This window comes from Pseudophryne corroboree, unplaced genomic scaffold (assembly GCF_028390025.1).
Source record: "Pseudophryne corroboree isolate aPseCor3 unplaced genomic scaffold, aPseCor3.hap2 scaffold_2558, whole genome shotgun sequence".
Taxonomy (NCBI): domain Eukaryota; kingdom Metazoa; phylum Chordata; class Amphibia; order Anura; family Myobatrachidae; genus Pseudophryne; species Pseudophryne corroboree.
The window spans coordinates 1-15,950 of record NW_026969218.1 but is presented as its reverse complement, the minus strand read 5'-3'; the positions used below and the strand labels follow the sequence as shown (position 1 = coordinate 15,950).

At 46.8% G+C, this 15,950-nt stretch overlaps 9 non-coding genes and 1 pseudogene across 9 annotated transcripts; all 10 read right to left on the bottom strand.

Moving 5' to 3' along the window:
• Positions 1-2,529: 2,529 nt before the first annotated feature.
• On the bottom strand, positions 2,530-2,720 carry LOC135012529 (U2 spliceosomal RNA). The gene has a single exon (XR_010211470.1). It is a non-coding gene; the product is annotated as a U2 spliceosomal RNA (small nuclear RNA).
• Positions 2,721-3,985: 1,265 nt separating this feature from the next.
• LOC135012528 (U2 spliceosomal RNA) lies at positions 3,986-4,176 on the bottom strand. Its single transcript, XR_010211469.1, has one exon. It is a non-coding gene; the product is annotated as a U2 spliceosomal RNA (small nuclear RNA).
• A 1,265-nt stretch (positions 4,177-5,441) lies between these two features.
• On the bottom strand, positions 5,442-5,632 carry LOC135012527 (U2 spliceosomal RNA). The gene has a single exon (XR_010211468.1). It is a non-coding gene; the product is annotated as a U2 spliceosomal RNA (small nuclear RNA).
• Positions 5,633-6,897: 1,265 nt separating this feature from the next.
• On the bottom strand, positions 6,898-7,088 carry LOC135012526 (U2 spliceosomal RNA). Its single transcript, XR_010211467.1, has one exon. It is a non-coding gene; the product is annotated as a U2 spliceosomal RNA (small nuclear RNA).
• Positions 7,089-8,353: 1,265 nt separating this feature from the next.
• LOC135012553 (U2 spliceosomal RNA) lies at positions 8,354-8,544 on the bottom strand. The gene has a single exon (XR_010211492.1). It is a non-coding gene; the product is annotated as a U2 spliceosomal RNA (small nuclear RNA).
• Positions 8,545-9,809: 1,265 nt separating this feature from the next.
• LOC135012552 (U2 spliceosomal RNA) lies at positions 9,810-10,000 on the bottom strand. Its single transcript, XR_010211491.1, has one exon. It is a non-coding gene; the product is annotated as a U2 spliceosomal RNA (small nuclear RNA).
• Positions 10,001-11,265: 1,265 nt separating this feature from the next.
• On the bottom strand, positions 11,266-11,456 carry LOC135012547 (U2 spliceosomal RNA). The gene has a single exon (XR_010211488.1). It is a non-coding gene; the product is annotated as a U2 spliceosomal RNA (small nuclear RNA).
• Positions 11,457-12,721: 1,265 nt separating this feature from the next.
• LOC135012536 (U2 spliceosomal RNA) lies at positions 12,722-12,912 on the bottom strand. The gene has a single exon (XR_010211477.1). It is a non-coding gene; the product is annotated as a U2 spliceosomal RNA (small nuclear RNA).
• Positions 12,913-14,177: 1,265 nt separating this feature from the next.
• Positions 14,178-14,368, bottom strand: LOC135012525 (U2 spliceosomal RNA). Its single transcript, XR_010211466.1, has one exon. It is a non-coding gene; the product is annotated as a U2 spliceosomal RNA (small nuclear RNA).
• Positions 14,369-15,633: 1,265 nt separating this feature from the next.
• LOC135012550 (U2 spliceosomal RNA) lies at positions 15,634-15,863 on the bottom strand (annotated as a pseudogene).
• Between the last annotated feature and the right edge of the window lie 87 nt (positions 15,864-15,950).

Genomic DNA, 15,950 nt, shown 5'->3' with positions numbered 1-15,950 from the left:
TATCCGGCGGCTGTGAGAGGAATTCATCAATGACAGCTGAGCCGCTGAGCCGCGGGGGGGCGGGGCTAAGCGCATCCTCGATCTCCTGAGCGCTACCCCCGGCGGCCGCAGCAGCAGCAGCGATCACAGCCGGAGCCGCTGCAGCAGGGTCACGTCTCACCCAGCGCTCTGTCACCATCAGGGGGGGCTCCCCCTCAGCCTGTAGAATTGGCGCCACGGCGCCAGACACCTCAGGAGGGGCTGTTACAAGGGGAGTCTCGTCAGGCATAACAGTAGAAGCAGGATCAGACACCCCGGCCGGGGTGCTGGCAGTTTCCGATACTTGCACCAGTGAATCACTCGCACACACTTCTGATGACACAGGGGCCACCTTGGGGGCATTTAATTTGCCAAGCACACTTGCTGCAGATGGCGGGGTATCTATAAGCCTCGTGCAGGTTCTCATTAAGTGGTCTTGACTCCCACACAGATCGCACTTTTTTTTTTGGGGACATTGCGCAGCTTCGTGGTCTCCCATTCCACAATTACGGCAGCATTTTCCTTTCATACAAGCCTCCTTTGTGTGTCCAAAGGAAAAACAGTTTCTACAATATAGAGGCTGGTCTGGGTAAAATAAAAAACCCCTTGCACCGCCAATCGAAAAATTTGCGGGTGGGTGCATAACACCCCCGATCCCCCCAGGGTCCAGGCGCAGCCGCACCCAGAACCGCGTTTTTCCATTGAAAATGCCCACATAGTTCTGTAGGCGCATACCGCCGCGGACAGACGAGCAGTATCTGGTCAGGAATGCCCTTATTTGGTCCGGTTCTACAAAGGGGTCGTACATATGTACTGTCAGGGGCCGTTCTGCTCCCATGAATAAGGGCAGCAAAGTCCACCCCTGGAGGAGGGGCTCATTAATATGGGCTCTTACCCTCTCATATGCGTTGATGCAGGTCTCCGGAAAATGGAAGGTGATGTCGAAAGTCCCCGCGTTGGCAAACTCCTGTATGCAGTATATGTCGTCTTTTTCCACTTTTGCCAAAGGTACCATGATTTTATGCCAAACGTGCATTAATGTGCGGTGCTGTCCTCCCACTGTCCTATCCAGCTGGATCCTGAACGTGTTTTTTGCACTTGTCATCCTGGCAGCCGCAGAGACTCCAGCGAGTTGTGATCCACTTCTCTCAAGCTCCCAGAGTCCCCAAAAGGGAAACCCTGAATCCTATAGGCCAGATCAGGCCCACAAGTGCACCTGATCTTAGCCAAAAGGCCGAGAAGCGATAACCCGAATGTGGGCTGAGGGACCGGCGCAACCGAAACAGGATCTACAATCCATCATGGAGAATCACCCTCCCCCACGCACGCTTACGCTATACTATCTGCAGATTGACTTGACTTTGGTTGGCGGCGGCGATCCCAGCAAAGAAGAGGGAGAAGGAAGGAGAAGTCCGGACTGACAAGCAGGCAGTCACCCAGGCGCGCGCGCAACCACATTCCATCACTCACTCCTGCATCGTGAGTTTTCTCTCCTCTCCTGTCTTGCTGGCTGCTTGACTGACTGACTGGCTGGCTGATGCACAATCATTTGCATTTGGTCCGCCTCCGACAACCACACCCACCAGACGTCTGCCGCCCGTCCCGTCTGTCCCTGCTGGCTCCGTGCTTATCACATTGACACAATGCTATGCACTTGCACTTCATCACTTAAGCAGTGGGACATTCATTCTGCAATGGAAGGTTCCCTGGCTGCCTTGAACCTCCTGTCTCTAAAATCTGGATTGTTTCAACCAACCCGTTCATCCTGGCAGATTTCAATTTTTCACTACAGTGTGAGGGCTCTGTGATGTCATCATGATGCACACTCTATGATGTCATCATGATGCGACACATGTGATGTCATCATTATGCGACACACGTGATGTCACAATGTGCTTGGCTGTACGGACTGCATTTGCTTGGCTTGCTAACTGACATCCACTTGAGGGAGACACACACCAGGAGATGGATGCAGCATATACACATACTGCAGAGCTTGTGCCTTTAGTGCCTGTAACAGCAACTATCCACACCTCCTGCAACCAGCGTGGACACCACCGCCACTAAAATAAAAATTAGTTCCAAACATGACCAGGTCGAAAAGACCAGCCGAAAGGATGATCATGATAGTAAGTTAAAAATGTAGGAATTCATTTCGAAGTGGTAATGCTTCTTCGTTCGTACTTAGTTTGCATTCAAGAATTAGGCCTACGTAGGCCTCACATCCAAATGCTGATCAACTGTTTCAATTTGTCTTGTGCAGAAGGAGGGAATTCAATGGAGACAAGAAGTAGACGATAAATAAGACTCCACACAGTAGTTCACACGTGCTTTTATTCATCCATTGTAACATTTTAATAGACAGCAAAGATTGAATACAATTTTGACACAGTATAAAAAGCATGCTTACAAAATCCAAGAGTTTATCAATGCAGCAGGCAAAAAAACATTGCAAATCCTGGGGAATAAGCTGAGAAGTCATCATTCATCTATTTTTGGAATACAGATTAGGAAAGGTGCACCGGTCCCGGAGGTACTGCAATACCGGGTCAATGCGTGGAGTGGACAGAGCAAGCTCTTCTTCCATCTCCCTGTTCTAAAAATCCATTTAATATATGGCCCCCAGATAGGGGGCGTATCAGATATTAAACTGATAAGAACAGATACTACACTTGATCTTAGCCAAAAGGCCGAGAAGCGATAACCCGAATGTGGGCTGAGGGACCGGCGCAACCGAAACAGGATCTACAATCCATCATGGAGAATCACCCTCCCCCACGCACGCTTACGCTATACTATCTGCAGATTGACTTGACTTTGGTTGGCGGCGGCGATCCCAGCAAAGAAGAGGGAGAAGGAAGGAGAAGTCCGGACTGACAAGCAGGCAGTCACCCAGGCGCGCGCGCAACCACATTCCATCACTCACTCCTGCATCGTGAGTTTTCTCTCCTCTCCTGTCTTGCTGGCTGCTTGACTGACTGACTGGCTGGCTGATGCACAATCATTTGCATTTGGTCCGCCTCCGACAACCACACCCACCAGACGTCTGCCGCCCGTCCCGTCTGTCCCTGCTGGCTCCGTGCTTATCACATTGACACAATGCTATGCACTTGCACTTCATCACTTAAGCAGTGGGACATTCATTCTGCAATGGAAGGTTCCCTGGCTGCCTTGAACCTCCTGTCTCTAAAATCTGGATTGTTTCAACCAACCCGTTCATCCTGGCAGATTTCAATTTTTCACTACAGTGTGAGGGCTCTGTGATGTCATCATGATGCACACTCTATGATGTCATCATGATGCGACACATGTGATGTCATCATTATGCGACACACGTGATGTCACAATGTGCTTGGCTGTACGGACTGCATTTGCTTGGCTTGCTAACTGACATCCACTTGAGGGAGACACACACCAGGAGATGGATGCAGCATATACACATACTGCAGAGCTTGTGCCTTTAGTGCCTGTAACAGCAACTATCCACACCTCCTGCAACCAGCGTGGACACCACCGCCACTAAAATAAAAATTAGTTCCAAACATGACCAGGTCGAAAAGACCAGCCGAAAGGATGATCATGATAGTAAGTTAAAAATGTAGGAATTCATTTCGAAGTGGTAATGCTTCTTCGTTCGTACTTAGTTTGCATTCAAGAATTAGGCCTACGTAGGCCTCACATCCAAATGCTGATCAACTGTTTCAATTTGTCTTGTGCAGAAGGAGGGAATTCAATGGAGACAAGAAGTAGACGATAAATAAGACTCCACACAGTAGTTCACACGTGCTTTTATTCATCCATTGTAACATTTTAATAGACAGCAAAGATTGAATACAATTTTGACACAGTATAAAAAGCATGCTTACAAAATCCAAGAGTTTATCAATGCAGCAGGCAAAAAAACATTGCAAATCCTGGGGAATAAGCTGAGAAGTCATCATTCATCTATTTTTGGAATACAGATTAGGAAAGGTGCACCGGTCCCGGAGGTACTGCAATACCGGGTCAATGCGTGGAGTGGACAGAGCAAGCTCTTCTTCCATCTCCCTGTTCTAAAAATCCATTTAATATATGGCCCCCAGATAGGGGGCGTATCAGATATTAAACTGATAAGAACAGATACTACACTTGATCTTAGCCAAAAGGCCGAGAAGCGATAACCCGAATGTGGGCTGAGGGACCGGCGCAACCGAAACAGGATCTACAATCCATCATGGAGAATCACCCTCCCCCACGCACGCTTACGCTATACTATCTGCAGATTGACTTGACTTTGGTTGGCGGCGGCGATCCCAGCAAAGAAGAGGGAGAAGGAAGGAGAAGTCCGGACTGACAAGCAGGCAGTCACCCAGGCGCGCGCGCAACCACATTCCATCACTCACTCCTGCATCGTGAGTTTTCTCTCCTCTCCTGTCTTGCTGGCTGCTTGACTGACTGACTGGCTGGCTGATGCACAATCATTTGCATTTGGTCCGCCTCCGACAACCACACCCACCAGACGTCTGCCGCCCGTCCCGTCTGTCCCTGCTGGCTCCGTGCTTATCACATTGACACAATGCTATGCACTTGCACTTCATCACTTAAGCAGTGGGACATTCATTCTGCAATGGAAGGTTCCCTGGCTGCCTTGAACCTCCTGTCTCTAAAATCTGGATTGTTTCAACCAACCCGTTCATCCTGGCAGATTTCAATTTTTCACTACAGTGTGAGGGCTCTGTGATGTCATCATGATGCACACTCTATGATGTCATCATGATGCGACACATGTGATGTCATCATTATGCGACACACGTGATGTCACAATGTGCTTGGCTGTACGGACTGCATTTGCTTGGCTTGCTAACTGACATCCACTTGAGGGAGACACACACCAGGAGATGGATGCAGCATATACACATACTGCAGAGCTTGTGCCTTTAGTGCCTGTAACAGCAACTATCCACACCTCCTGCAACCAGCGTGGACACCACCGCCACTAAAATAAAAATTAGTTCCAAACATGACCAGGTCGAAAAGACCAGCCGAAAGGATGATCATGATAGTAAGTTAAAAATGTAGGAATTCATTTCGAAGTGGTAATGCTTCTTCGTTCGTACTTAGTTTGCATTCAAGAATTAGGCCTACGTAGGCCTCACATCCAAATGCTGATCAACTGTTTCAATTTGTCTTGTGCAGAAGGAGGGAATTCAATGGAGACAAGAAGTAGACGATAAATAAGACTCCACACAGTAGTTCACACGTGCTTTTATTCATCCATTGTAACATTTTAATAGACAGCAAAGATTGAATACAATTTTGACACAGTATAAAAAGCATGCTTACAAAATCCAAGAGTTTATCAATGCAGCAGGCAAAAAAACATTGCAAATCCTGGGGAATAAGCTGAGAAGTCATCATTCATCTATTTTTGGAATACAGATTAGGAAAGGTGCACCGGTCCCGGAGGTACTGCAATACCGGGTCAATGCGTGGAGTGGACAGAGCAAGCTCTTCTTCCATCTCCCTGTTCTAAAAATCCATTTAATATATGGCCCCCAGATAGGGGGCGTATCAGATATTAAACTGATAAGAACAGATACTACACTTGATCTTAGCCAAAAGGCCGAGAAGCGATAACCCGAATGTGGGCTGAGGGACCGGCGCAACCGAAACAGGATCTACAATCCATCATGGAGAATCACCCTCCCCCACGCACGCTTACGCTATACTATCTGCAGATTGACTTGACTTTGGTTGGCGGCGGCGATCCCAGCAAAGAAGAGGGAGAAGGAAGGAGAAGTCCGGACTGACAAGCAGGCAGTCACCCAGGCGCGCGCGCAACCACATTCCATCACTCACTCCTGCATCGTGAGTTTTCTCTCCTCTCCTGTCTTGCTGGCTGCTTGACTGACTGACTGGCTGGCTGATGCACAATCATTTGCATTTGGTCCGCCTCCGACAACCACACCCACCAGACGTCTGCCGCCCGTCCCGTCTGTCCCTGCTGGCTCCGTGCTTATCACATTGACACAATGCTATGCACTTGCACTTCATCACTTAAGCAGTGGGACATTCATTCTGCAATGGAAGGTTCCCTGGCTGCCTTGAACCTCCTGTCTCTAAAATCTGGATTGTTTCAACCAACCCGTTCATCCTGGCAGATTTCAATTTTTCACTACAGTGTGAGGGCTCTGTGATGTCATCATGATGCACACTCTATGATGTCATCATGATGCGACACATGTGATGTCATCATTATGCGACACACGTGATGTCACAATGTGCTTGGCTGTACGGACTGCATTTGCTTGGCTTGCTAACTGACATCCACTTGAGGGAGACACACACCAGGAGATGGATGCAGCATATACACATACTGCAGAGCTTGTGCCTTTAGTGCCTGTAACAGCAACTATCCACACCTCCTGCAACCAGCGTGGACACCACCGCCACTAAAATAAAAATTAGTTCCAAACATGACCAGGTCGAAAAGACCAGCCGAAAGGATGATCATGATAGTAAGTTAAAAATGTAGGAATTCATTTCGAAGTGGTAATGCTTCTTCGTTCGTACTTAGTTTGCATTCAAGAATTAGGCCTACGTAGGCCTCACATCCAAATGCTGATCAACTGTTTCAATTTGTCTTGTGCAGAAGGAGGGAATTCAATGGAGACAAGAAGTAGACGATAAATAAGACTCCACACAGTAGTTCACACGTGCTTTTATTCATCCATTGTAACATTTTAATAGACAGCAAAGATTGAATACAATTTTGACACAGTATAAAAAGCATGCTTACAAAATCCAAGAGTTTATCAATGCAGCAGGCAAAAAAACATTGCAAATCCTGGGGAATAAGCTGAGAAGTCATCATTCATCTATTTTTGGAATACAGATTAGGAAAGGTGCACCGGTCCCGGAGGTACTGCAATACCGGGTCAATGCGTGGAGTGGACAGAGCAAGCTCTTCTTCCATCTCCCTGTTCTAAAAATCCATTTAATATATGGCCCCCAGATAGGGGGCGTATCAGATATTAAACTGATAAGAACAGATACTACACTTGATCTTAGCCAAAAGGCCGAGAAGCGATAACCCGAATGTGGGCTGAGGGACCGGCGCAACCGAAACAGGATCTACAATCCATCATGGAGAATCACCCTCCCCCACGCACGCTTACGCTATACTATCTGCAGATTGACTTGACTTTGGTTGGCGGCGGCGATCCCAGCAAAGAAGAGGGAGAAGGAAGGAGAAGTCCGGACTGACAAGCAGGCAGTCACCCAGGCGCGCGCGCAACCACATTCCATCACTCACTCCTGCATCGTGAGTTTTCTCTCCTCTCCTGTCTTGCTGGCTGCTTGACTGACTGACTGGCTGGCTGATGCACAATCATTTGCATTTGGTCCGCCTCCGACAACCACACCCACCAGACGTCTGCCGCCCGTCCCGTCTGTCCCTGCTGGCTCCGTGCTTATCACATTGACACAATGCTATGCACTTGCACTTCATCACTTAAGCAGTGGGACATTCATTCTGCAATGGAAGGTTCCCTGGCTGCCTTGAACCTCCTGTCTCTAAAATCTGGATTGTTTCAACCAACCCGTTCATCCTGGCAGATTTCAATTTTTCACTACAGTGTGAGGGCTCTGTGATGTCATCATGATGCACACTCTATGATGTCATCATGATGCGACACATGTGATGTCATCATTATGCGACACACGTGATGTCACAATGTGCTTGGCTGTACGGACTGCATTTGCTTGGCTTGCTAACTGACATCCACTTGAGGGAGACACACACCAGGAGATGGATGCAGCATATACACATACTGCAGAGCTTGTGCCTTTAGTGCCTGTAACAGCAACTATCCACACCTCCTGCAACCAGCGTGGACACCACCGCCACTAAAATAAAAATTAGTTCCAAACATGACCAGGTCGAAAAGACCAGCCGAAAGGATGATCATGATAGTAAGTTAAAAATGTAGGAATTCATTTCGAAGTGGTAATGCTTCTTCGTTCGTACTTAGTTTGCATTCAAGAATTAGGCCTACGTAGGCCTCACATCCAAATGCTGATCAACTGTTTCAATTTGTCTTGTGCAGAAGGAGGGAATTCAATGGAGACAAGAAGTAGACGATAAATAAGACTCCACACAGTAGTTCACACGTGCTTTTATTCATCCATTGTAACATTTTAATAGACAGCAAAGATTGAATACAATTTTGACACAGTATAAAAAGCATGCTTACAAAATCCAAGAGTTTATCAATGCAGCAGGCAAAAAAACATTGCAAATCCTGGGGAATAAGCTGAGAAGTCATCATTCATCTATTTTTGGAATACAGATTAGGAAAGGTGCACCGGTCCCGGAGGTACTGCAATACCGGGTCAATGCGTGGAGTGGACAGAGCAAGCTCTTCTTCCATCTCCCTGTTCTAAAAATCCATTTAATATATGGCCCCCAGATAGGGGGCGTATCAGATATTAAACTGATAAGAACAGATACTACACTTGATCTTAGCCAAAAGGCCGAGAAGCGATAACCCGAATGTGGGCTGAGGGACCGGCGCAACCGAAACAGGATCTACAATCCATCATGGAGAATCACCCTCCCCCACGCACGCTTACGCTATACTATCTGCAGATTGACTTGACTTTGGTTGGCGGCGGCGATCCCAGCAAAGAAGAGGGAGAAGGAAGGAGAAGTCCGGACTGACAAGCAGGCAGTCACCCAGGCGCGCGCGCAACCACATTCCATCACTCACTCCTGCATCGTGAGTTTTCTCTCCTCTCCTGTCTTGCTGGCTGCTTGACTGACTGACTGGCTGGCTGATGCACAATCATTTGCATTTGGTCCGCCTCCGACAACCACACCCACCAGACGTCTGCCGCCCGTCCCGTCTGTCCCTGCTGGCTCCGTGCTTATCACATTGACACAATGCTATGCACTTGCACTTCATCACTTAAGCAGTGGGACATTCATTCTGCAATGGAAGGTTCCCTGGCTGCCTTGAACCTCCTGTCTCTAAAATCTGGATTGTTTCAACCAACCCGTTCATCCTGGCAGATTTCAATTTTTCACTACAGTGTGAGGGCTCTGTGATGTCATCATGATGCACACTCTATGATGTCATCATGATGCGACACATGTGATGTCATCATTATGCGACACACGTGATGTCACAATGTGCTTGGCTGTACGGACTGCATTTGCTTGGCTTGCTAACTGACATCCACTTGAGGGAGACACACACCAGGAGATGGATGCAGCATATACACATACTGCAGAGCTTGTGCCTTTAGTGCCTGTAACAGCAACTATCCACACCTCCTGCAACCAGCGTGGACACCACCGCCACTAAAATAAAAATTAGTTCCAAACATGACCAGGTCGAAAAGACCAGCCGAAAGGATGATCATGATAGTAAGTTAAAAATGTAGGAATTCATTTCGAAGTGGTAATGCTTCTTCGTTCGTACTTAGTTTGCATTCAAGAATTAGGCCTACGTAGGCCTCACATCCAAATGCTGATCAACTGTTTCAATTTGTCTTGTGCAGAAGGAGGGAATTCAATGGAGACAAGAAGTAGACGATAAATAAGACTCCACACAGTAGTTCACACGTGCTTTTATTCATCCATTGTAACATTTTAATAGACAGCAAAGATTGAATACAATTTTGACACAGTATAAAAAGCATGCTTACAAAATCCAAGAGTTTATCAATGCAGCAGGCAAAAAAACATTGCAAATCCTGGGGAATAAGCTGAGAAGTCATCATTCATCTATTTTTGGAATACAGATTAGGAAAGGTGCACCGGTCCCGGAGGTACTGCAATACCGGGTCAATGCGTGGAGTGGACAGAGCAAGCTCTTCTTCCATCTCCCTGTTCTAAAAATCCATTTAATATATGGCCCCCAGATAGGGGGCGTATCAGATATTAAACTGATAAGAACAGATACTACACTTGATCTTAGCCAAAAGGCCGAGAAGCGATAACCCGAATGTGGGCTGAGGGACCGGCGCAACCGAAACAGGATCTACAATCCATCATGGAGAATCACCCTCCCCCACGCACGCTTACGCTATACTATCTGCAGATTGACTTGACTTTGGTTGGCGGCGGCGATCCCAGCAAAGAAGAGGGAGAAGGAAGGAGAAGTCCGGACTGACAAGCAGGCAGTCACCCAGGCGCGCGCGCAACCACATTCCATCACTCACTCCTGCATCGTGAGTTTTCTCTCCTCTCCTGTCTTGCTGGCTGCTTGACTGACTGACTGGCTGGCTGATGCACAATCATTTGCATTTGGTCCGCCTCCGACAACCACACCCACCAGACGTCTGCCGCCCGTCCCGTCTGTCCCTGCTGGCTCCGTGCTTATCACATTGACACAATGCTATGCACTTGCACTTCATCACTTAAGCAGTGGGACATTCATTCTGCAATGGAAGGTTCCCTGGCTGCCTTGAACCTCCTGTCTCTAAAATCTGGATTGTTTCAACCAACCCGTTCATCCTGGCAGATTTCAATTTTTCACTACAGTGTGAGGGCTCTGTGATGTCATCATGATGCACACTCTATGATGTCATCATGATGCGACACATGTGATGTCATCATTATGCGACACACGTGATGTCACAATGTGCTTGGCTGTACGGACTGCATTTGCTTGGCTTGCTAACTGACATCCACTTGAGGGAGACACACACCAGGAGATGGATGCAGCATATACACATACTGCAGAGCTTGTGCCTTTAGTGCCTGTAACAGCAACTATCCACACCTCCTGCAACCAGCGTGGACACCACCGCCACTAAAATAAAAATTAGTTCCAAACATGACCAGGTCGAAAAGACCAGCCGAAAGGATGATCATGATAGTAAGTTAAAAATGTAGGAATTCATTTCGAAGTGGTAATGCTTCTTCGTTCGTACTTAGTTTGCATTCAAGAATTAGGCCTACGTAGGCCTCACATCCAAATGCTGATCAACTGTTTCAATTTGTCTTGTGCAGAAGGAGGGAATTCAATGGAGACAAGAAGTAGACGATAAATAAGACTCCACACAGTAGTTCACACGTGCTTTTATTCATCCATTGTAACATTTTAATAGACAGCAAAGATTGAATACAATTTTGACACAGTATAAAAAGCATGCTTACAAAATCCAAGAGTTTATCAATGCAGCAGGCAAAAAAACATTGCAAATCCTGGGGAATAAGCTGAGAAGTCATCATTCATCTATTTTTGGAATACAGATTAGGAAAGGTGCACCGGTCCCGGAGGTACTGCAATACCGGGTCAATGCGTGGAGTGGACAGAGCAAGCTCTTCTTCCATCTCCCTGTTCTAAAAATCCATTTAATATATGGCCCCCAGATAGGGGGCGTATCAGATATTAAACTGATAAGAACAGATACTACACTTGATCTTAGCCAAAAGGCCGAGAAGCGATAACCCGAATGTGGGCTGAGGGACCGGCGCAACCGAAACAGGATCTACAATCCATCATGGAGAATCACCCTCCCCCACGCACGCTTACGCTATACTATCTGCAGATTGACTTGACTTTGGTTGGCGGCGGCGATCCCAGCAAAGAAGAGGGAGAAGGAAGGAGAAGTCCGGACTGACAAGCAGGCAGTCACCCAGGCGCGCGCGCAACCACATTCCATCACTCACTCCTGCATCGTGAGTTTTCTCTCCTCTCCTGTCTTGCTGGCTGCTTGACTGACTGACTGGCTGGCTGATGCACAATCATTTGCATTTGGTCCGCCTCCGACAACCACACCCACCAGACGTCTGCCGCCCGTCCCGTCTGTCCCTGCTGGCTCCGTGCTTATCACATTGACACAATGCTATGCACTTGCACTTCATCACTTAAGCAGTGGGACATTCATTCTGCAATGGAAGGTTCCCTGGCTGCCTTGAACCTCCTGTCTCTAAAATCTGGATTGTTTCAACCAACCCGTTCATCCTGGCAGATTTCAATTTTTCACTACAGTGTGAGGGCTCTGTGATGTCATCATGATGCACACTCTATGATGTCATCATGATGCGACACATGTGATGTCATCATTATGCGACACACGTGATGTCACAATGTGCTTGGCTGTACGGACTGCATTTGCTTGGCTTGCTAACTGACATCCACTTGAGGGAGACACACACCAGGAGATGGATGCAGCATATACACATACTGCAGAGCTTGTGCCTTTAGTGCCTGTAACAGCAACTATCCACACCTCCTGCAACCAGCGTGGACACCACCGCCACTAAAATAAAAATTAGTTCCAAACATGACCAGGTCGAAAAGACCAGCCGAAAGGATGATCATGATAGTAAGTTAAAAATGTAGGAATTCATTTCGAAGTGGTAATGCTTCTTCGTTCGTACTTAGTTTGCATTCAAGAATTAGGCCTACGTAGGCCTCACATCCAAATGCTGATCAACTGTTTCAATTTGTCTTGTGCAGAAGGAGGGAATTCAATGGAGACAAGAAGTAGACGATAAATAAGACTCCACACAGTAGTTCACACGTGCTTTTATTCATCCATTGTAACATTTTAATAGACAGCAAAGATTGAATACAATTTTGACACAGTATAAAAAGCATGCTTACAAAATCCAAGAGTTTATCAATGCAGCAGGCAAAAAAACATTGCAAATCCTGGGGAATAAGCTGAGAAGTCATCATTCATCTATTTTTGGAATACAGATTAGGAAAGGTGCACCGGTCCCGGAGGTACTGCAATACCGGGTCAATGCGTGGAGTGGACAGAGCAAGCTCTTCTTCCATCTCCCTGTTCTAAAAATCCATTTAATATATGGCCCCCAGATAGGGGGCGTATCAGATATTAAACTGATAAGAACAGATACTACACTTGATCTTAGCCAAAAGGCCGAGAAGCGATAACCCGAATGTGGGCTGAGGGACCGGCGCAACCGAAACAGGATCTACAATCCATCATGGAGAATCACCCTCCCCCACGCACGCTTACGCTATACTATCTGCAGATTGACTTGACTTTGGTTGGCGGCGGCGATCCCAGCAAAGAAGAGGGAGAAGGAAGGAGAAGTCCGGACTGACAAGCAGGCAGTCACCCAGGCGCGCGCGCAACCACATTCCATCACTCACTCCTGCATCGTGAGTTTTCTCTCCTCTCCTGTCTTGCTGGCTGCTTGACTGACTGACTGGCTGGCTGATGCACAATCATTTGCATTTGGTCCGCCTCCGACAACCACACCCACCAGACGTCTGCCGCCCGTCCCGTCTGTCCCTGCTGGCTCCGTGCTTATCACATTGACACAATGCTATGCACTTGCACTTCATCACTTAAGCAGTGGGACATTCATTCTGCAATGGAAGGTTCCCTGGCTGCCTTGAACCTCCTGTCTCTAAAATCTGGATTGTTTCAACCAACCCGTTCATCCTGGCAGATTTCAATTTTTCACTACAGTGTGAGGGCTCTGTGATGTCATCATGATGCACACTCTATGATGTCATCATGATGCGACACATGTGATGTCATCATTATGCGACACACGTGATGTCACAATGTGCTTGGCTGTACGGACTGCATTTGCTTGGCTTGCTAACTGACATCCACTTGAGGGAGACACACACCAGGAGATGGATGCAGCATATACACATACTGCAGAGCTTGTGCCTTTAGTGCCTGTAACAGCAACTATCCACACCTCCTGCAACCAGCGTGGACACCACCGCCACTAAAATAAAAATTAGTTCCAAACATGACCAGGTCGAAAAGACCAGCCGAAAGGATGATCATGATAGTAAGTTAAAAATGTAGGAATTCATTTCGAAGTGGTAATGCTTCTTCGTTCGTACTTAGTTTGCATTCAAGAATTAGGCCTACGTAGGCCTCACATCCAAATGCTGATCAACTGTTTCAATTTGTCTTGTGCAGAAGGAGGGAATTCAATGGAGACAAGAAGTAGACGATAAATAAGACTCCACACAGTAGTTCACACGTGCTTTTATTCATCCATTGTAACATTTTAATAGACAGCAAAGATTGAATACAATTTTGACACAGTATAAAAAGCATGCTTACAAAATCCAAGAGTTTATCAATGCAGCAGGCAAAAAAACATTGCAAATCCTGGGGAATAAGCTGAGAAGTCATCATTCATCTATTTTTGGAATACAGATTAGGAAAGGTGCACCGGTCCCGGAGGTACTGCAATACCGGGTCAATGCGTGGAGTGGACAGAGCAAGCTCTTCTTCCATCTCCCTGTTCTAAAAATCCATTTAATATATGGCCCCCAGATAGGGGGCGTATCAGATATTAAACTGATAAGAACAGATACTACACTTGATCTTAGCCAAAAGGCCGAGAAGCGATAACCCGAATGTGGGCTGAGGGACCGGCGCAACCGAAACAGGATCTACAATCCATCATGGAGAATCACCCTCCCCCACGCACGCTTACGCTATACTATCTGCAGATTGACTTGACTTTGGTTGGCGGCGGCGATCCCAGCAAAGAAGAGGGAGAAGGAAGGAGAAGTCCGGACTGACAAGCAGGCAGTCACCCAGGCGCGCGCGCAACCACATTCCATCACTCACTCCTGCATCGTGAGTTTTCTCTCCTCTCCTGTCTTGCTGGCTGCTTGACTGACTGACTGGCTGGCTGATGCACAATCATTTGCATTTGGTCCGCCTCCGACAACCACACCCACCAGACGTCTGCCGCCCGTCCCGTCTGTCCCTGCTGGCTCCGTGCTTATCACATTGACACAATGCTATGCACTTGCACTTCATCACTTAAGCAGTGGGACATTCATTCTGCAATGGAAGGTTCCCTGGCTGCCTTGAACCTCCTGTCTCTAAAATCTGGATTGTTTCAACCAACCCGTTCATCCTGGCAGATTTCAATTTTTCACTACAGTGTGAGGGCTCTGTGATGTCATCATGATGCACACTCTATGATGTCATCATGATGCGACACATGTGATGTCATCATTATGCGACACACGTGATGTCACAATGTGCTTGGCTGTACGGACTGCATTTGCTTGGCTTGCTAACTGACATCCACTTGAGGGAGACACACACCAGGAGATGGATGCAGCATATACACATACTGCAGAGCTTGTGCCTTTAGTGCCTGTAACAGCAACTATCCACACCTCCTGCAACCAGCGTGGACACCACCGCCACTAAAATAAAAATTAGTTCCAAACATGACCAGGTCGAAAAGACCAGCCGAAAGGATGATCATGATAGTAAGTTAAAAATGTAGGAATTCATTTCGAAGTGGTAATGCTTCTTCGTTCGTACTTAGTTTGCATTCAAGAATTAGGCCTACGTAGGCCTCACATCCAAATGCTGATCAACTGTTTCAATTTGTCTTGTGCAGAAGGAGGGAATTCAATGGAGACAAGAAGTAGACGATAAATAAGACTCCACACAGTAGTTCACACGTGCTTTTATTCATCCATTGTAACATTTTAATAGACAGCAAAGATTGAATACAATTTTGACACAGTATAAAAAGCATGCTTACAAAATCCAAGAGTTTATCAATGCAGCAGGCAAAAAAACATTGCAAATCCTGGGGAATAAGCTGAGAAGTCATCATTCATCTATTTTTGGAATACAGATTAGGAAAGGTGCACCGGTCCCGGAGGTACTGCAATACCGGGTCAATGCGTGGAGTGGACAGAGCAAGCTCTTCTTCCATCTCCCTGTTCTAAAAATCCATTTAATATATGGCCCCCAGATAGGGGGCGTATCAGATATTAAACTGATAAGAACAGATTTTTTTTTTTTTTTTTTTTTTTTTTTTTTTTTTTTCTTTTTTTTGCCTCAGTTTGTACGTGCTCCAAACCAGCGGTGCGAAGCTTGTAACATCCATCATATGGCTTTTTTTATTATAAAAGAAAATCGTGTTCTTATAACAGTAGAATTATAACAAGCGAAGA